Source organism: Lepus europaeus, chromosome 17 (assembly GCF_033115175.1).
Source record: "Lepus europaeus isolate LE1 chromosome 17, mLepTim1.pri, whole genome shotgun sequence".
Lineage (NCBI taxonomy): Eukaryota > Metazoa > Chordata > Mammalia > Lagomorpha > Leporidae > Lepus > Lepus europaeus.
In genome coordinates, this window is record NC_084843.1 from 15007097 (window position 1) to 15029506 (window position 22410).

Genomic DNA, 22410 nt, shown 5'->3' on the forward strand with positions numbered 1-22410 from the left:
AGTCATTCTTGAAGCTCCCTCCACCCTCTCTGTGGGAAGCTTACAAAAGCCAAGATATTTTCCTTTTTGACTTAGGTTGTTTTGAATTGTGTTTATCACTTAACAACCCAAGAATAAGAAACATGGTCATCCAGTTTTCACTCTTCTTTTATCTCCTAACAAATAAAGATGTGTTTATAATAAACACATGCTCAGTATTCATATTGTCATGATTAAATAATGATTTTTCTCAACATCCAATCCCCTCACTATAGGGACTTAGTTCTCATGGAAGCCTAGAATAAGCCCTCAGGGCTGGGGGAGGGGATGACCAAACAATGGCCCACGCAAGCCAGGGAGCATCAGAACACTGAGGGCTTAATGCCAGGACAGATTTAAATTTGCCTCCCTGGATCCTCTTTTAGTTGTTATGGGGATACAATCATAACTGGTAAAGCTCCATGGTACCTCCATGGAGATGTTTAAAATGGTAGGGAGAAGGTTGAGGATAAAGAAGGAGAAAATGGAGTAATTGATCCATAAGTATCTATTGAGTATTTCCTTTGGCATTGCTAGGTTTTGTATAATATCTACAGATGGATAGAACATGGTCCAGCACTCCTTAAAGAACTACACTCTATCTGGAGAGACAAGACATGCACACAGACAATTTCTGAATTAAAAAGAAACAAATACTAAAGATTAGTGGGTGGACTAGACAGATGATGCTGCATAAATTCAAAAGCAACATAGATCCTTGCAAGTTGGTGTTTTATTAGTTCTTTGTTTGCAGGGAGACTCAGGCCAACTTCAGCCAAAATAGGAACTTGTTGAAAAGGCAACGCCCAGGATTGAAGAAAGAATTGAACAGTTCTTAGGACATTAAGAACCAAGGTAGCCTCACAAGATCTCCTCTGTGATCATCATAGTTATATAGGCATGAAAAAACAGGGCCTGGACTTAATAAAGAGGAAGTCAGAAGGAAAAATGAGCAAGGCATGTAAAAATTCTCCTGTCCTCTAAACCTGTCCTTATCATTATTGGAAACTGAAAAAAGACAGCGGATCAGATACAGCTGATTCAGGATTCTAAGAGACTGGGGAGAGATTTGTGCATATTGAGGGTAAAGATATCATAGTAGAATCTCAGCCATAACTAAGAATTCTCCAGACTCAGATTAAAGAGCAGCTGGAATTTTAACTACTTAGGAACTAAGACTAATACTCTAAAATTGACTGCCTAGAAAGTCCTTCCACACTCAGAAGTCTGACTCAGCAATCAGTATGCAGCAGGGAATAGCTTGGCCTTCTGGCTTTATTGAGCACTATTGACAGGCCCAGGCAACCATGACAGCTAATCACAAAGCTCCAATTAGCTCTTGTCTCCGAGTGCCCTTCCACAGGGCATCTGCTGCCCAAATAACTGGGCACACACTTTAGCCTTCAGTGGACCCACAGGGAGACCAAGAGCAAGCAGCCCCAACATCGTGGAAGGTTGCATCAGTGAGCAAGCAATGCAAGATTCTGACACTGAGCTGTATTTTATGGGAAAGGAAACACTTTTTCCTTTTCAAAAGGAGTCTGTGGCCACATGGTGGGGCATGAAGGAGTGGGTGTGGAATTACAACACTGACAATATCAGCTGCCACAGCCACAGATGGCTCCCTTCAACTCAGCCAAGTAGGAGGCAGGAGTTGAGGACAGACACCCATGACCCTTGTGAGCTTTTCCTATTACTAATAGAATGTTTTGTCACTGGTAAGAAAGAAACCTTATTCTCCCAAACATCAAATTCTCTTTCAGAATTGCAGGAGGAGGGGATGGCACTGTGGTGTAGTGGGTTAAGCTGCTGTCTGCAGTGCTTGCATCCTGTATGGGCGGTGGTTCGAGTCCCGGCTGCTCCACTTCTGATCCAGCTCCCTGCTAATGTGCCTGGAAAAGCAGCAGAGGATGACCCAAGTGCTTGGGCCCCTACACCCACATGGGGGATCCATATGAAGTTCCTGGCTTTGGCCTGGCCCAACTCTGGCCATTGAGGCCATTTGGGAAATGAACCAGCGAATGGAAGATTTCTCTTTCTCTGTCTCTCCCTCTCCAATTCTGATTTTCAAATAAATAAATAAATAAGAATTGCAAATGGGTAAATCTTAGGAGGTAACCCTGCTCCCACCCTTTCTGCACACCACTTCACTAGCATTGTGCAGAATGACAACTGTCACTACTTAGGAAGGAGGATCTGACCAGCTGTGGCTGATGACTTTTGTGCTCTGCCTTGCAGAGTACCCTGTCCTCAGTTGACTTCCTCCTCCACCATTATGCAGTAAGAGGTTGCCCTATGAGAGACACAAAGTTTCCATCTCTGCCAGTGACTGGTGGGTCAGTAGGTCCCCTCATTCAGTCATGAACTATTAGGAAGCCCATTGTGTCTACTAACTTAATTCACATTGGCCAGTCCAGCTGGTATTTGTGTCTTTGTCCATTAGGATTATTTGTTTTTATTATTGGTACCATTATCTTGGTTTTATAGAAAATGATAATTTAGAGAGATTGAACGAATTTCCCAAGGTTGTCCATTACTAAGTGGTAAAATTAGTTCTTTTTTTGACCACAAGCCCAGTCAGGGCAGATGGCTGAGATGCAATTTTAAGAGTCACTTGGAATTGGATTTTAGCCCTAGCACAGCCATTGGAAATGTTATTCCTTTCCTTACCTATAAAATAAGGATAATAGTAGTGTCATTTATGGATTTCATAGGAAAAAAAACAAATCCATAGCTAAGTGTTTATTAAAAATTCAGTTAGTGTCAGGGTTTTTTAAAAATTATTATTATGGATTTAAGCCAGTTAAAGAAGTAATTTGTTTAGCCACCAAGGCTTGGTACAGATCAATCTATAAATGTATGTTGGTAATAACTCTGTAAGATCCCATAAACACCCCAATAAAATTATTTTAAAGTTAAACCGAATGTACTTTATGTTCTTATTTCAAGTACTAAAGACATATCATCTATTGTAAGGTCCTCCTGAATGGAGGGGCAAGGTTTTATATTATTTTCAGTAGTTCTCTGTAGCACTCAATACAAAATGTAAATTGGTATAATCCTCTTAGAAAGCAACTGGGCAATTTATTTTAGGAATCAGAAAAATGTACATATCTTTTGACTAAGCAATTCCACTTCTGGGGGATTGCGTAAAGTATATAAAAAGCCATATCTATACACACATGCATACACAATGATGTTTATCACAGAGGTATTTAGGATAATAAAAGTAACCAACTAGAAATAAATCTACCACTTAGAGTTCCTTGGTTGCAAAGAACACAAAACATCTCTGACTATCATCAACAGAAGAAAATGTGGGAGAGACTGGGTAATTCCTTAAGTGAATGACATCAGGAAGAATGGGAACCATGGGATCCCCAGGAGTTTTATGGAGGGGCAGGTGATTAGCCTGACAGTTAAGACACAAATGCCTCACATCAGAGTAGCTGGCTTTGATATCTGGTTCTGGCTCCTGGCTCCAGCTCCCGAGCCCAGCTTCCTGCTAATACAGACCATGGGAAGCAACAGATGATAGCTCAAGTGGTTGGGTCTCTGCCACCCACATAGTAGACCTATACTGAGTTATCAGTTTCTGGCACTGGCATTGGTCAGAATACTGCAAGTACTTCAGGAATGAACCAGCGGATGGGAGCTGTCTTTGGAGAACAAAAAAAAATTTTTTTTAAGATTTATTTATTTATTTACTTGAAAGTCAGGGTTACACAGAGAGAGGAAGAGAGGGAGAGAGAGATGTCTTCCATCTGCTGGTTTACTTCCCAATTGGCTGCAACGGCCGGAGCTGTGCTAATCCAAAGCCAGGAGCCAGGAGCTTCTTCCGGGTCTCCCACGTGGGTACAGGGGCCCAAGGACTTGGACCATCTTCTACTACTTTCCGAGGCCATAGCAGAGAGCTGGATCAGAAGTGGAGCAGCAGGGTCTCAAACCAGCACCCATATGGGATGGCAGCACTTCAGGCCAGGGGGTTAACCTGTTGTGCCACAGCCCCGGCCCAAACAAAAAAAAATTTTTTTTAACAAAAAGCTCTCATGGACAGTTTTTATTGGGGGTCCAGCTATTAGAATGATCCAGCTTCAATCTCCTTCTGTTCATCTCCTACCACAACTTGACTCGGGAAATATTTTGGTCAAGACCCTAGTTATCTGGAGATTGTGTCTAACTGGCCTGGCTTGGGTCCTCCAGTTACTTCCTGGTGAGACCAAACAGGGAGTGAAAACACTGTGGTCAGCAATTTCACCCAGATCTTATACAAAAGGGCAATGGTGTTTCCCTAAAGAAAAGAGGGGTGCTGAGTAGGCAGCATAGCAGGTGTCTACTGCTAGGGCAGAATCTGTTACTATTATTTGGAGAATATTGTGTTGTCTTAAACTTGACAATTCTAGAGACTATACAGAATGGATACTATGTCATTTTAAATAAATGGGCATGGCATTCAAATATGAATGGATGCATGGGTTATTACTATTAAAGAAAAAAGGTAATAGAAAAAAAATTAGAAGGAAATTCACCCAAATCTTTATGAATGGCTGTGTTTCTACCTGATCTCATCTCGCCCAGCAGGTGCACCTGCTTCATGGACCAAAAATCAGAGTGAGGTCTGGGGCTTGGAGCTTGTTCAGAGGGAGTTTTGTCCCCAGTCATCATAAGAGGCTGTAGACAGAGGGTGAGAGAATCTGGAAGGAAGGCAGGCTATTAACCTGCTAGCTTAGTACGTCAGACCAGGTGCCAGGACTTGCACAGAAACAAGAGTGGCTGTGTTAGTGGTTTTGATCACATCAGGACTGGGGAACCCAGACTCCCTGGGCTGTGGGTGTTATGGTAAGCAGGGGCTTTGGTCAGAGGAAAAGGCAAGGGAATTGGGTGATTTCTTCCCTATTCTAAGTGTATGTGATAACTTAAAAAAATTTCTGCGAATAAAAAACACATTAAAGCTGTAAATTGTTATTTTCTTCTGAAATGCCTACTGCTGCAGTACCTCTATTAGCACAATGAAGGCAACTTTAAATTTAGACGGTGCCAAGTCTACCAAACTCAACTGCTGTCAATATTCTTGAATTGTGAATTTTACTTGTTTAACTTATGAGTTACCTAGCTTTGTCTGAATCTCAAAATACAATCTTTCTACTCCTCTATAATTTAATGACCCAGAGGAAATTTTACTTATGCTTAAATGTAACGACTTCACTATTGGTTATCTGGGAGTTTCAGTAATGTGTTTGTTTTTATAACTCCCCAGCATTTTAGGGATGAATTGCCTAGAGCCTTCTTTAAAATTTCTGCAATTTTCCCCTTGATAATAAGAGGCCAAGGGAAACTATGAATAACAAATTACCTTACCCAAAGAGAAGGGCCAATTTGCAAAACAAAGTCAAATACAGGGCTTCAGGATTTCAGATGTCTGGCTGGGGATATGGCGTTCCCCTTTCATCTTTCCATAACAGAAAAAAGACATTGGTCCTGGTGCCACGCTAAGAAAGTTCAAAGTTTTGAGAGGAAAAGAAGGAAATAATCTGTGGAGAAAAATAGTGATGATTAAGTACTGGTTTCTAAGAAGCTTGAAAAAAGAAGTCAAAAAAATTACTGTTTCCTGATTGCCAGTTTTCACATTATGAAACTATGCTTTAAGTCAGGAGGGAAAAAAAGTTGTCTTTTAGCAAGACTGCCAACCTTACTGTACAGAGCTATTAACACTTCCACAAGGAAAAGATGTGTCGTAAGCCAAACGAACTTCTAAAATCATATTATGAACTTCCTTTGATATAAAATGGCATTCTCTATTCTTTGACATGTCCTTCAACGACAGAAGAATTTTTTCTTTTAAAAAAATTGCAGAATATAAAGAGCATCAAGAAATACAGGTTATGTGATAGAAGGAAGCCAAGATATGCCTTGAATCCTTTGTAGGACTGAGAACATCTTGAGAGGAACCACTCACTTTAATCTTCAGTGCTGTCAGCTTTTTGTGATGAAAGCTTCAAATCTTAAAATGCAAACCAGAAGGTTCCAGGGAAAATTAATTTGTTAAATTAGAAAGAAAAAAAAAAAACCCTAGCTTGTCATTTGAAATAATGAATACCATAATTCAATGCTTACATGATAGGTCCTAGTCTAGAATATGCAAATACACCTATTGGGTTTTGAATTCAACTTTTATACTAGCTGACCTTTCTTCTCAAAGACACGAATGGGAAAAATATCACAATCTCTTTTTTTCTCCTCTCATTGCAAGCTACGTCCACATTTCTGCATAGTCAACCAGTACGTCTCTCAAACTGTTGGTGAAGGCTCTCTGTGCCTTTTCCATCCATCTGCTCTGGGAGTCATTCTGTCCTAGCCCTGGGATGCACACTCAAGAAGATTCCCCCTTACTTTTAAATTTCTTTATCATATCAAGCTTCAAAATATTTTTTTAAATTTTAACTTTTTTTAAAATTTTCTCATCTATTTATTTGAGAGGCAGAGAGAGAGAGAGAAAGAGGCCCAGTAGCTGATCTACTTCCCAAATACTCATATGGCTAGGAAGGGGTGGGGCAAAGCAAGGAACCAAGAACACATTCCAGTTCTCACACATGGGTGGCAAGAACCCAACCCCTTGAGCCATCTCCATCACTTCCCAGAGAACATACCAGCAGGAAACTGGGATCAGGAACTGGACCTGGGACTTAAACCAAGATACTATGAAGTGGGATGCCCCAACCAGAACAGGTCAAATGCCCACTCTATGATGTTGATTTAATAAGTAAAATATTTAATCTCAGTGTAGTCAAAATTTTAAATGCTTTTGAATTAAATACTAAATTTTAAAAAGGAATGCTTTTTAAAAAAATTTATTTGCAGCCGGCGCCGTGGCTCAATAGGCTAATCCTCTGCCTGCGGCGCTGGCACACCGGGTTCTAGTCCTGGTCGGGGCGACGGATTCTGTCCCGGTTGCCCCTCTTCCAGGCCAGCTCTCTGCTGTGGCCCGGGAGTGCAGAGGAGGATGGCCCAAGTGCTTGGGCCCTGCACCCCATGGGAGACCAGGAGAAGCACCTGGCTCCTGGCTTCAGATCAGTTCACCGCGCAGGCCACAGTGGCCATTGAGGGGTGAACCAACGGTAAAGAAAGATCTTTCTGTCTCTCTCTCTCTCACTGTCCACTCTGCCTGTCCAAAAAAAAAAAAAAATATTTTCATTTTAATTGAAAGGTTAAGAAATAGGGAGAGAGAGAGCATGAGATCTTCCATCCACAGGTTCACTCCCCAAATGCCTGCAAAAGCCACAGCTGGACCAGGCCAGAGTCAGAAGCCTGGAACTCAATCTGGATATCCCAGATGGGTGGCAGGGACCCAGGTACTTGAGCCATCATCTGGTGCCTCCCAGCATGCATGTTAGCAGGAAACTGGGTCAGAAGCAGAGTTGCTGGGACTCCAACCAGGTACTCTGATGTGGTGTGTGGGTGTCCCAAGCAACATATTCACCGTTGTACCAAATGCCAATCACTAAAAGAAATACCTCTTCCCTTCCCCCAGCTCAGGCCTGTGGCAAGGGAGAGTCCTGCCATTGAGAAAAAGCTGCTGCTCTTTTTTCCTTCCTAGGGCTTTGCCCCTGCTTGTCCCAGCTTGCTCAGCCTAAGGTTGGAGGACCACGAGGAGGGAGAAAGAAGTGGAGTGGGAAAGTTCTTACTCGCCAGGTCCCCTGGTGATTGCTAAATACTGAGTTTTCTAAGCTGAACAGTTGGGTGTATGGGAGAGGTTTATTTTTTTTGGGGGGGGGGAGTACTTATTAGACATACCTCCACCCCATCAGTGGGGATCTTATATCATTATCTTCACTGGAGAAAAAAATCTTAGGTGCCAATTAATTGTTGACCATTCCCCTCTGTGGTTATATGTTTGTTCTTCCAGGGGAACTCATAGACAAAATCTAAGTCAACACCCATGAGAATTTCTTTGCAGGCCATCTTTGGATTCATCCATCAAAGCAATGGTCAACTTGTCTCTCCTCTGTAACTACAAGTCAGAAACTAGACCATGGCTCAGTTTTCACATATTAGACTCTTTATGTGGTCTTGTCAAGGTCCATGTCTACAATAAGTCCCTTGAAGAGAAGGACAAGCTTCTGCTACCCTATCTCCATGGGGGCACCATGGAATTCATTCTTGCATACCAACATCTCTCTCCAAAAATATCCTTCACCTGATGTCCAGCTTCTACCCTAAAATACTCTCATCAAGGGTGAAATACTTAAGAGTTGTAAAACTCATCTTCCCTCACCTCTTCAGATCTCATACATTTAAAAAAAAATCTTGTAGAGTGGTCTGGTTTTAATTTTGGAATATGTATTTTTATTGTCTTCATCTTCATCCAAGTTTTCATCTTAATGTTTTAAATCAATGTTCATAAGAATGACCCCTTTGGCCCCAAGAGTTCAGAGAATGCAGATATATTCCAATGTCAGGTATTGATGCTCCAGTTTTGTTCATAAAAGTTCTGGATCCTCCATATAAGCCTCAGGCAATAGAAATATAGGTGATAGTAAATTCCATGATATAAAATATAAGAAAAGCAATGCTTATAAGCTACTATGGTGCTGTTATTATCATATTAAGAAGTTAGCATTAAAGAAAATATATTGAGAATGTATTAGCTGCAGAAATTATTTACTTTTATCCAATAGCATTGTTCTCATTTTCTTAACACTATATTTGCTGCTTCCTAGAAACTGCCTGCTCAATTATATGGTCTTTCTTTCACACTTACATCAAGGCCAGGAGTGAAATGTTCCAGGCACAATGCAGCAGCCTGTTTCTTTTGAAGCAAATAAAATAGGGCCATCATTTGCAATTTTTTTTTTTTGCCTGAAAAGTGACAGAATAAGAATTAGGCTAAAGAGAGAAGCATGAAGAAACATTTTCTTCCAGAAGGCTGAGCAGCACTATATTAACAATACACTTCCTGATGGGTAAGCAGCGACTTCTTTTGTTTACTAAAATACCTCAATCAATTTTTCTTTGAATGACTTTCATCACCACTACCTACAGAATACTGAAGGACATTTCAGTCCTGAATCTTATCTTCCCTCATGTTCTTTATTGTTCAGAACAAGCACATACCATGGTCATGTGATGCTCCTTGTTAGCTGTAACTGAAGCTTAACGGATATAATTAATGGATTCTTCCAACCCTCTCTTTAGTTCCTCAGCTCCTTTTATTCTTAAAGAGGTGAATTCTAATAGGGGCTTTATCAGATTCTAAATACAGTGGAGACATATTAGAAGAATGAGATGCCCCCTTATGACCTGCCATGTGACTTACTGTAATAATAAAATAAATGTCCATCCAGTGGGCTACTGCTAGATGGTAGCACTTCCCCCTTGACCCTTCACTGCAGACTGGCAATCTGGTTTCAGTATCTTCAGTATCCTCCCAAGCCCCTTGCTAGCTGTGTGAGACTGACAAGTCACTTAACCTTTTACTTATGTCATCTGCAAATTACCCCAGCAAGGCAATGTCTAGCTAGCTAATTTCTTAAGTCAACTATGCTTCTCTACACCTTAGCCTTTATGCTACACTGTATTCCTAGCATTGAACCAAGACTTATTTCTGCAGAATTAAAAAAAAGTCAATGTGTAGTACAATCATAAATAATTCGTATTTTATTCCTTTACTGTTTTCCAAGATTTCTACGATGGGTATGAATTACAGTAAAAAAAAAAAGTTATTCAAAAATAAATAAATAAATAAAAACTGGGGGCCAGGGCTGTGGTGTAGTGGGTTAAGCCACCGTCTGCAGCGCCAGCAGCATCATACATGGGCGCCAATTGAGTCCCAGCAGCTCTACTTCTGATCCAGCTCTCTGCTAATGTTCCTGGGAAAGTAGTAGAAGATGGCCCAAATGCTTGAGCCCCTGCACCAATGCGGGAGAGCTGGAAGAAGCTCCTGGCTCCTGGCTTTGGCTTGATCAGCTCCAGCTATTGCAGCCATTTGGGGAGTGAACCAGCAGATAGAAGACCTCTTTTTCTGTGTGTGTGTGTGTGTGTGTCTCCCTCTTACACTCCTTCCCTGGAACTCTGCTTTTTAAATAAATATATAAATCTTAATAAAAAGCAACAAAAATACATTTGAGATCTTATACATCCCCAAATCTCATCCACTGTCAAAATTCAAAACAATTTGGTGTGTAAATATAACCGTGATACATTTAAGAAATCTAACTGCAAGAGCCAAAGGTAACACAATTTATAGAATATCTATATGTGGGAAAAAACTCTTGAGCAAAAAAATCTGAAAAAAAAAAAAAAAAAAAAAACCTTCTATGCCATCTTGGTTCCTAGTAAGTTGACAATTTGAAAGTGCACCAGACTGTGGTCAGAAAACCTAGGTTCAATTCAGTTTTGCTCAACCAAGATTTATTGAGTTCAAGGCATTTGAGATTGAAGATGAATGAGAAGATTATGGTACAATGGAAAGGACAGATATTTAATCTAGTCCAAAACTTGGCAGACAGGCAAACACACTAACAGTCAGAAATAGCATCTTGGAAAATACTAGTTCTTTCTTACAGAGGAGATCAAAGGTCTAGGATGCTACACTAAGGAGTTTGCATTCTAAGGCTCTGTATTCTTGAACAGGAGTATAGGACCTGTCTTGTCAACTGCTTTTGCATCTAAAATATCAGCTATAATTTACCAAGAGCGCATGATTTTATGTAAAGACAATGATCAGGATCCTTTATCTGGTGCTCTGTCACTTTTTTTTTTTTTAATTAAGGTGTCAGTTGGAGCTGTGTTTTTTTTTTTTTTTTTAAGATTTATTTATGTATTTAAAGGCAGAATTAGAGAGAGAGAGAGGTCTTCCATCTGCTGGTTCACTCCCCAAATTGCTGCAATGGCCGGAGCTGGGCCAATCCAAAGCCAGGAGCTTCTACTGGGTCTCCCACAAGGGTGCAGAGGGCCCAAGGACTTGGGTTGTCTTCCATTGCTTTCCCAGACCATTAGCAGGGAGCTGGATCAGACGTGGAGCAGCCCAGACTCACAGCAGAACCCATATGGGATGCTGGCGCCTCAGGCAGAGGCTTAACCTACTAAGCCACAGCGAAGCCAGCCCTCTTGAGGCCAGCATTGTGGTGTAGCTGGTTGGGCCATCACCTGCAACACTGACATCCCATACAGGTACCAGTGCAAGTCTCAGCTCCTCCACTTCTGATCCAGCTCCCTGCTGGGGTACCTGGGAAAGCAGTGAAGGATGGCCCAAGGGCTAGGGCCCCAGTATCTACATGAGAGAGCTGGATGAAGCTCCTGGCTTTGGCCTGGTCCATCCCCAGCCATTTGGGGAGTGAACAAGCAGATGGAAGATCTCTCACTCTCTGTCTCTCCTACCTATATAATTCTGCCTTTCAAATACATATTTTAAAAATTTAGCCAGTCCTCCGTGAAAATCACCTGAGGGTGGGCAACCGATAACCAAAGACCTCCCAACAGGCCTACCTCTCAGATGCCATAATTATTAGTTCAAGTCTCTCTCCTTAATCCATCAGTCCTTATCATACAACTTCAGAGTTTAAACATTTTGCATGAGTTTGCGAAGCCAAGTCCTGCTTAATCTTAATCATTAGAGAACAAAAATAAGTCAGAAAGAGCCAAATCAGGACTGTAAGGTGGATAACTAATGATTGCCCACTTGAGATGCTGGCACTGTTAGACGGCAGCTTTACCCACTATGCCACAGCACTGGCCTCTCTGTTCACTCCTTTGCCCATTCTCCTTGATCACTCATTATTGTCACTTTGCAGTCAAATCAAGTCTGGGGTTATTCCTATCTCTTTGTAGTGATTAAACTCTGGAAGCACCCAATTTACAGATAGAAAACTTGGCATGGAACTTGGATACGTGTAATAAAGAAAGTGTGGTTCTCCTTTGTTATTTCTCTGTAGAGATTATTGATTAAATGTTGGTTGGAGCAGGAAGCAAATATGAAAACCTGTTAAGTTAGCTGTTTTTATAATTAACTGGCTTTGGCTGTCATTCTCATTTAAAGGTATATAGGGAGTTCATACATTTTTTAGTCATAGTGATTTTTCAAGTTTCTGTAAATCTTACACATTAACCTTGAAGCCACATGCTTTTATGACATTCTTTGAATTCTTTAAATAGATCATGGGGGCTGGAGTCAGGGCTGGCTTTTATTAGCATTACATCCTCAGCAAATAATACCCACTTTCCTTTCTTTGTTAAACAGCATTATCAGTGGATCCATTCAAAGGGAAAAGCAAGAATCTGTACTTGATGACCCCTTCAAGACAGAGAACATGTTTATCTATCTATCTATCTATCTATCTCCAAACACACATGTATGGCCATCTTCCCATAATTTATTAAAACACATGTGAAATTAATGTTTAAACTATTCACCTTTTAATTAAAAATGTTTTATTGAGCTCTTGCTATATGAAAGGCAAAGCATCATTAAGTAGAATGACCTATCCTTTCACATGAATTCATTCTTTTCTTGTGACATTAAAATGATTCAGCCTTTTAAAAAAATTTTCACAAAGTGCTGGGGGCAAGAGACTGCTGGATGAATCTAAACGCTGAAAGAACTGACTAGAATAGAAAAGGGAAAAGGAAGCAGGAACAATATTTGGCAATATTGACCTTTGGAGCCAGAGAATTCTTTGTTTCAGGGTACTGTGACTTGTAGGCTGTTTAACAGCGTCCCTGGTTTCCAGTACCACTCCAGCCACCCCCACCTCTGGTTGTAATAAAAATATCTACAGACATTGACAACTGTTACCTAGAGTCAAGTTCACTCCTGGTTAAGATCCACTGAGCTGGAATGATTCTCTCTGACAGTGTGCCAGTCTCAAAAAGTTTATTCCTTTTGCTTCAGAGAGCTAACATCAAACCCATGCACTTCAGTGTGTGCGTCGAGACTGCACATACTGCAAACTCCATTTCTGTGTTTCGTGTACGTCTGTCATCAAGGATAATGACAATGGGTAGTTCTGTTCATGAGATCGCCCTTCAAGTCTGTGCTCATTGGGCCGTTCTATCTGGCACATTCTTAACTCCAGCTGCTGTAACAAGTTCTGTAAGCTGGGTAGCTCATAAACAACAGCAATGTCTGATCTCACGGTGCTGGAGGCCCAAGTCTGAGCTGACGAGCCAGCAAGCTTGGCGTTGGTGAGGGCCCTCTTCCTGAATGCACACTGCCAGCCTCTCATTGCATCCTCACGTGATGGAAAGACAGCAAGAGCTCTCCCAGGTCCCTTGATAAGGGCACTAATCCCACTTATGAGGGCTCTACTCATGACCCAGTTACCTCCTAAAGGCCCAATCTCCTATCATCATGCTGGGGGCTAAGACGTCAATACATGCATTCTGTGGGGACAAAAATATTCAGCATGGAACGCCCCTCCTGACTGAAGTGAGTGGTATAGGGGGACTACGATGTGGTGCTCCTGGGGAACTTACAAATACAAGTGCTTTGGGAGTTAAATTCAGGAATCAGTATTTTTTTCTACTGAGTAAAGATGTGCAAAGAAACCTTCAGGCTGTGGTCCTCACACTGTATGGTATATAGAAATCACCAAGTAACTTGTGCAAATGCAGATTTCTGGGCCCCACCAGCAGAGATTCCAATTTAATAGATGTGGGGAAGGCATAAGCATCTGCGTTTTTAAGACATACCCAAGGATCCTGCTGTAAACCGTCTGTGATATTGCCTGGAAGATGAAGAGTAACCGCCAGACCTTGACTAAAACCCAATTAGAGGCACTGCTAAGCATCAAGGAAGTCCATTAGGAGGGTGGAAGGGCACAGTCAGCCACAGTCATGGCGAGAAAGAGTCTCCAAGCAAGACAGGCAGTGGCCATCAGAGGGTCAAGGGAGAGTGTGGCCCTGCCCAGTGCCTTCCTTAATGCAGTTGGTATTGCAGCTGTGAAAACAGATATTTTGTGCCTTCGCTTAACATCATTAAACACTCAAAACGCATACCTAGCTCCTTTCACCTTCCCTTGAGGAACGCCCTGGGGCAATGCTCCTCACTGTAGATTAATTAATTGGTATTCTGATTGTATATATCAGACTATGGAAAATGACTCTATTCTCAGCAAAAAATCAGATTTCTAAGTCTAGAGTCAGAGCCTTAACTTGATGTGGTAACTGAACAATGGTAACACCAGTGGTGTGTTGGTAAATTCTTAATAGACAGCTCTTCAGGAGGAAAAAAAATGAACTCTGGACTTGTAGCATCGCCCAGTCTTCATGGTGCAAATAGTTACACTCCCACTGTGGCCAATTTCAAATACCAACCCAAGGTGAGGCCGAAGTATGCCTTTGTGGAGCCGGCGCTGTGGCTAGCAGGTAAAGCTGCTGCCTGCAGTGCCAGCATCCCATGGGGTGCCAGTTCCAGTCCCGGCTGCTCTACTTCTGATCCAGCTCTCTGCTATGGCCTAGGAAAGCAGTAGAGGATGGCCCAAGTGATTGTGCCCCTGCACCTATGTGGGAGACCCGGAAGAAGCTCCTGACTCTTAGCTTCAGATCAGCACAGATCCAGCTGTTGCAGTCATCTGGGGAGTGAACCAGTGGATGGAAGACCTCTCTCTGCCTCTGCCTCTCTGTAACTCTGCCTTTTTAAAAAAAAAAAAAAATTGACAGGTAGAATTATAGACAGTGAGAGAGAGAAACATCTTCCTTCCGTTGGTTCATTCCCCAAATGGCCACCACGGCCAGCGCTGCGTCAATCCTCATTTTACAGGTGAATCAACTAAACTAAAGACAATGGAGTGACTTGCTCATAATTAACCAGCTAACATGCAGCAGAGCAGAAGAACAGGCAAGTTTCTTACTGAGTGTCAGTTGCCACCAGGAGACAGTGACATCTTGTCTGATCCTCAAATCCTGTGAAGTAGACATTGTGGGCTCCTATGTTAAAAAGGAGGAAACGACTCAGCGAGACTCAGTGACCCAAGATTACAGCCCCAGTTAGTCTGTCCAAGCGAGGATCAGCTGCACCAGGCTTCTCCCACTCCAGTGCACAGGAGAGTCCGTGAAAATACACGTTCCAGGGCCTCGCACTCTGATGTGGTGGAACTAGGATCAGGCCCAAGGATCCGTATTTCTAATAAGCTCCCTGGGGACACCCATGGTGCTGGTCTGGGCACCTCACTTTGAATAGCCTTGAGCTGCACTATAAAGACTTATCAATCACTTTCTGGGGGCCGGTTTTGTGGTTCTCTGGGTTATGCAGCCTCCTGCAATGCTGACATCCCATATGAGTACCAGTTTGAGTCTCAGTTGCTCCACTTCCCATCCTGCTCCCTGCTTATGTGCCTAGGAAGGCAGCAGAAGGTGTAGATCAAGTACTTGGATGCCTACCACCCATGTGGGAGACCCAAATGAAGCTTCTGACTCCTGGCTTCAGCCTGGCCCAGCCCTGGCCATTCTGGTCATTTTCAAATGATAGATCTCTCTTTCTCTGCCTTTTAAATAAATTTTAAAAATTAAAATCTTTAAGCCGGCGCCGCGGCTCACTAGGCTAATCCTCCGCCTTGCGGCGCCGGCACACCGGATTCTGTCCCGGTTGCCCCTCTTCCAGACCAGCTCTCTGCTGTGGCCAGGGAGTGCAGTGGAGGATGGCCCAGGTGCTTGGGCCCTGCACCCCATGGGAGACCAGAATAAGCGCCTGGCTCCTGCCATCGGATCTGCGCGGTGCGCCGGCCGCGGTGGCCATTGGAGGGTGAACCAACGGCAAAGGAAGACCTTTCTCTCTGTCTTTCTCTCTCACTGTCCACTCTGCCTGTCAAAAAAAAAAAAAATTAAAATCTTTAAATTAAAAAAAAAAATCACTTTCTGAGAATGCAGGTGCCCTGCCTCCTCGTTCTGTATCGGTCCACTACAACATATTACAGAAGTTCATTTTAACCTCTACCAGGGCTGGGGAACCATTTTCTGCCAAGGGACATTTGGATATTTACAACACCATTCATGGGCCACACAACATCGTCAGCCTAAAAATTTACTAAATTTCGAGTCCTACCTCTGGTTGCCTTGGAAAAGTCAGACCAAATAATTTCATGGACCTAATACAGCCCCTGGATTGGACATTCTCCTCCTTTGCAGCTAAACAAAAATCAATGTGGTGTATATATTTACAAGTACCTATACATATGTATATATTTCTTCTTTTCTTCAATTGATATTAGAGAGGGTAGATCTGCACTTTTGTATAGAATGTTATATAGAAAATTTAATTTTTATAAAAAACATTTTAGGAGAGGGTACTTGACACAACCATAAAGATGCTGCTAGGAGGGGCCTGCTGGTGTAGCAGGTAAAGCTGCTGCCCCCAGTGCTGGCATCCCACATGGGCACCAGTTTGAGTTCCAGCTGCTCCACTTCCAGTCCAGCTCCCTGCTAATGTACTTGCGAAAGCAGCAGAAAATAGCCCAAGTGTTTGGGCTCCCGCACCCATGTGGGAGACCTGGAAGACGCTCCTGGCTCCTGGCTCTGGTCTGGCCCAGCTCCAGCCTTTGCAGCTATTTGGGGGGCGGGGGCGTGAACCAGAGGATGGAAGCTCTCTCCTTCTAACTCTGCCTATCAAATAAAATAAACTTTTTTTTTTTTTTTTTTGGACAGGCAGAGTGGACAGTGAGAGAGAGAGACAGAGAGAAAGGTCTTCCTTTGCCGTTGGTTCACCCTCCAATGGCCACCGCGGCCGGCGCGCTGCGGCCAGCACACCGTGCTGATCCAATGGCAGGAGCCAGGTGCTTCTCCTGGTCTCCCATGGGGTGCAGGGCCCAAGCACTTGGGCCACCCTCCACTGCACTCCCTGGCCATGGCAAAGAGCTGGCCTGGAAGAGGGACAACCGGGACAGAATCCGGCGCCCCGACTGGGACTAGAACCTGGTGTGCCGGCGACGCAGGTGGAGGATTAGCCTATTGAGCCACGCCACTGGCCAAATAAACCTTTTTTAAAAAATGCTGCTAGAAACACCTACATCCCATATCGGAGTACCTGGTTTATGTCATGGTTCCTCTACTTTTTTTTTAAGATTTATTTTATTTATTTGAAAGAGTTATAGAGAGAGGCAGAGACAGAGAAAAAGGTCTTCCATTTGCTGGTTCATTCCCCAAATGGCCGCAATGGCTAGAGCTGAGCCAATCTGAAGCCAGAAGCCAGGAGTTTCTTCCAGGTCTCCCACATGGGTTCAGGGGCCCGAAGACCTGGGCCATCTTCTACTGCTTTCCCAGGTACATCAGCAGGAAGCAGGATTGGAAGTGGACCAGCCAGGACTCATATGGTGCTCATATGGGATGCTGGCCCTGCAAGCCGGGGCTCTAACCCACTGTGCCACCAGCTCCTCTACTTCTAGTCCAGCTAATGAGCAACCTACCTGGGAGGCAACAGATAGTAGTTCAAGTACTTGGGTCCCTGCCACTTACATAGTAGAACCAGACTGGATTCTGAGATCCTGGCTTTGGCCTCGTCCAGTTCTAGCTATTGCAGGCATTTAGAGAGTTAACCAGCAGTTGGAAGATATTTCAAATAAAATGAAAATGCTTTTTTAAATTTCTTTATTTGAAAGGCAGAATTACAGAGAGAGAATGTGAGAGAGATCCTCCATCTACTGGTTCACTCCCCAAGTGGCTGCAATGCCCAGAACATGCCCAGGCCAAAGCCTGGAGCTTCATCTGGGTTTCCCATGAGGGTGCAGAGGGCCAAGGAGTTGGGCCATCATCCACTGCTTTCCCATGCACATTAGCAGGAGTTGGATTGGAAATGGAGCAACCAGGACTTGAACCAACACCCAAATGGAAGTCTAGGTGTCTCAGGTGTGGCTTAACCTGTTACGCCACAACACCAGCCACAAAAATAAGTTTTTTATTTTAATTTAGAGACCTCTTATTGGGATTTTTTTAAAAAAATTAAAGTTCTAGTCACCCCTAGAAATAAGCATTTTGAGTTAAATTTTATTGTCAATATTCCATGTAAGAAAAAAATATGTGTTGTGGAATCATACATTGCAAATTAAGCTCCCCAAACGTGCATTTTCAAATTTCAATTTTGCCTCAGGGAAAGCTGACTTCTTAGTCAGCTGGTATTTATACTTGCCAGAGCTGCAGTGAAGCAATGCTTAATGATACCATTGATTCTAATTAATTCTAATATTTATAAGACAGCTTCCATGAAGCTCGCAGGTCATGGCAGTCATGTAATCTTTTTCTCAGTGTGGGCTCAAGGCAGAGATGGAAATATCAACTCTGTCTCGGAGCTGGCAAACCCACTGTTCTGCACAGACCTTAGGTGTCTTTCTGAAGGTCATTGACAGCCTCAGCCATAATAAAAGGCAAGAGAATCAGACCCAGGCCTCGGGAATCGTAGCGCACCATAGCCCTGACACTCACCCCTCTTTAACAAGTGCCAAATCTCAAACCGAGGATCAGGGAAACCGAGGGTATGGACAGGAGCCTCAGGTCAGAGTGTTCACTTGGTACCGGTTTATGTAAAATGATAGGAGAGAGAAGGGAGCAGAACTATTGGCTAAAATTAAATTATTGGTGGGAATTGCTCAACTCTGTTTCCCAGTACCTTGGGAAAAATGTGGGTTGGCATTGCTTCTTTATGGCTTATCAAACCTGACCAGGGAGAACCCACCATAGTTCTGAAAATTGATGTTTTATTAAAATAGCTGAAGTTTAAGGTGACATTTGCACACTTATACATAGAAGGCAATTCATTTTCAGATTGCTCATCGTTAACCAGCTACTATGCCACAGAGCAGAAAAACAAGGCAGGTACGATTTATTGAATGTCAGCTACCACCAAGGAACAGTGACATCTTGTCTGATCCTCAGGGAAATCCTAGGAAGTAGACGTTGGCTCCTGTGTTTGAGAGGAGAAGCTGAACTCAGCAAGATCACGTGACCCAAGATTACATCCTCGGTTCGTTCTGCTAAGTCAGGATCAAATTACAAGGGCCTCATGAATGCTTACTCAATTAAAATGATTTGTCTTCCATTGCCAGACAAGAGCGGGAGAGTTCTGTATAAAGGCTTTGCCCCACTCCTGCTACTCCCTCCGCCATCCTTTTTAAATACCGTGTACTCCGAGTGAGTAGTCGTTTCACCCTGTTCAAGGGTGGGACATGGACTCACTGTGTCTCCCCAGGTGCCCATTTCACGGACGGCTGAAACCAGCGACGCTCATCGTGGCTCAGGTGCCCTGCCCCATCCAAATGCTGAGCGACTTGAGAGTTGAACTTGGAGCTTTTCTTACTGTTCAAATCTCCACAGTGACCAGAGAGTCCGGAACGCTCGAGAAGTCCCAGAGTCCGGGCTGAATCGCTGCTGGAAAGCCCCATCTCTGCACCACGAGGTGCCCAGGCCTGACCCTGAAAGCCCAGCGAGAGCTTGCGGCAGGGCTGTCTGTGCAGCCTTGGGCTTGAATCAGAAGGAGGTGGACTTGATGGCTTTGGTGAAAATCTCCCTTCAGTCCGGCCCCCTCTCTCTCTGTCCACAAACACAGACGCATCCAGGCTTCTGTGCATTTTCTGCACGCCATGTGCCTAATGCAGTCCCTGCCCGTCACAAGCCCCCAGGTGTTTATCAGCTGCGGTCGCTACTGTTCTGCAGTCTTTAAGACCGCCCGTCTTCCCCCACTTCCAGTGACGCTTCCTCTGCCCCGACCCAGACACCCGCACGTTGCTGCCCGGCTCACCACCTTCAGCGGCTCTGTTCTTCCCACCAGCTGTCTCACAGTGCATCAGAATCCCTTGGGTTGCTTTTTCTACAGGTGCAGATCTTCAGCCTTCACTGCGTGAAGTCCTCGAGGAAATGGGCCTGAATGTGGCCTAAGCTCTACAGGTGATTCTTATGCTCTTAAATATTTGAGACCCATATGTATGGTAGTATTCATATACATTTACATGGTATTTATTACCCCCCTAAAATCTGACCCCAACCATCTTTCCAGTCTTGCTTCCTGCCAGACACACACTTCCTTATCAGGAAAAATTGTGAAAGACTTTGAAATGAGGAAAAAAATAAAAGAAAAATTCATGTCTACCACACCCTCTGGCTTATCTCTGCCTTTCATTGTCTGAGTTCTTTTACAACTGTTACTTGTAGAGAATTGATGGTGATGAAAATAATTACTGTCTACAGAACGCAACTGAATCCTATTCTGTAGAATGGAATTGATCATGGCTGTGTGGATAAATCAGTTTTGCATCTCTTTATAAATTCATCTCAACATTGTCCCTTGCCTGTGTCTATGCAGGTCTCTGGGTTCTCCTTTGAACCGTTGAAGCATAGTACTGCTTCCCTTATGAAGTGATAAGTAAGATCTTTGGCATGTATGCATTTTATATATTGCATGTGGTTTTAATTTTAAAATACGTTGTCCTTTAACACGCTGAGCCTGCTGTCTTCAGAGCTGCTGTAGCGTGGCTCCCTTGCCTCCTTCCTTCCCTGCCCCCTCTCCCTCTGCCCCCCAGTTTCTCTCGTGAAGTCCCTGTCACACTTTAAGGCCCCGCAAAGGTCGTGAAGCATCAGCTTCTCAGCCGATCTGTCCCTTCCGCCCAGCCCATTCCTCCAGGCACCCCCAGCTGCCCAGCTCACCCTCTGGGCCTCTTGGCCCCTTGCTCTCACCTTACCAGAGAACAGCTACCATCAGATTCCTGTAGGGATTGCTTCCAGAACTGAAGGTGCAAATGTGGCCCCTTCTCAACTTACTCTCTCTGTATTTTCATTTCCTTATTTACAGAATGGGGATGATAACGGTACTGACTTTGCAGGACCATTGCTGGATTCAATTGGGTAAAGAATGTTCTTGATATTTTTCTAACTGCTTGAAAGCCCACGTGTAAGGTGGCAGAGCCCACTATTATCCATAGACAATCCTGCTGGGATTGCATTTCTCCACCTCCTTTCCAGCTGGAAATGATCTGAAGTGGCCTCTGCGTATCCCAAGTCCGGCCTAGAAAAATTCCCACAAGCTCCTTTCAAACTCTTCTCTTTCTTGACAGCTACAACAGAGACCTCAATGATTGGAGTAACCATGGAAACTGCTTAAAAATGCAGATTCCCTGTCATCCTGGGGCCCGAATGACCACCTGAATCAGGCACTATCCCTCCCTTTCCCCTACATCTCAGAGAGTACAACATATTGCTTGGAAAGCTGCCTCCTCCCAGGGAAGAGTTTTATGTGTCATTAAGCACAAAGTCCATCTTCTCCCAGTACCAAAAGGAAATGTAGACTTGCTGGGCCACCATTTCTACAAGATGTCACAGCACTTGCCTGATGTCACAGCCCCTTGCCTGATGACTTTTGCTGGTCTGAGCTGGCCTTTTCTAGCCTGGATGAGGACCCACATGCAATGGTTCTCTACAGGAGGAGGCCCTCTCTTTTGGGGCTCACTTGACCAAGGATGGGTTGCACATGTTCCCGCGGTTCCAGCTGCTCATCATTATCGTTTGTGGATCTTGCAGTTGGAGGCATCTGAGTTCCATGTGTGGGTCTTATTTTGGCATTTGCCACCTTGCAGAACCAGAAGCACTGGCTTCCTTTACCTGGACAGCCTTCACCCAGAGTGAGGCAGCTTTTGAATCCTGGAAAACATAACGGTCGCTACATTTTTCTTGATGCCTTTTCATCCAACATTTCTGTAACAGAGAGCGAGCATTTATCTGGCTTTCCTTGAGACAGATGGTTTGTTCAGTGGCTGGCAGCAGCTGGGGTTTCCTAGCCAACCTGCAGTGAGCTGACCACTGTCTTTTTTTTTTTTTTTTGACAGGCAGAGTGGACAGTGAGAGAGAGACAGAGAGAAAGGTCTTCCTTTTGCCGTTGGTTCACCCTCCAATGGCCGCCGCGGTAGGCATGCTGCGGCCGGCGCACCGCGCTGATCCGATGGCAGGAGCCAGGTGCTTCTCCTGGTCTCCCATGGGGTGCAGGGCCCAAGCACTTGGGCCATCCTCCACTGCACTCCCTGGCCACAGCAGAGAGCTGGCCTGGAAGAGGGGCAACCGGGACAGGATCGGTGCCCCGACCGGGACTAGAACCCGGTGTGCCGGCGCCGCAAGGCGGAGGATTAGCCTAGTGAGCCGTGGCGCCAGCCTGACCACTGTCTTTACTAGCACCTGGGACATGACTATTCCTTTCTGTGTCTTCATTCTACAATGACAACCTCGGGAACCAGTAGGATTTGTAGTTATTTGTAGCATTTGGAAAAGAGCACATGTTGCTCTGTCTGCAGGGACACAAGGCGGGCAGCTAGCCTAGTATCTCCTCACTGTTTATTGCTTCATGTCCACTTCCTTCTAACAACCCTGACGAGGAGTCATGATACAGTGAAGCACTTGGCACAGCCCTTGGCACACAGAAACACACAGGAG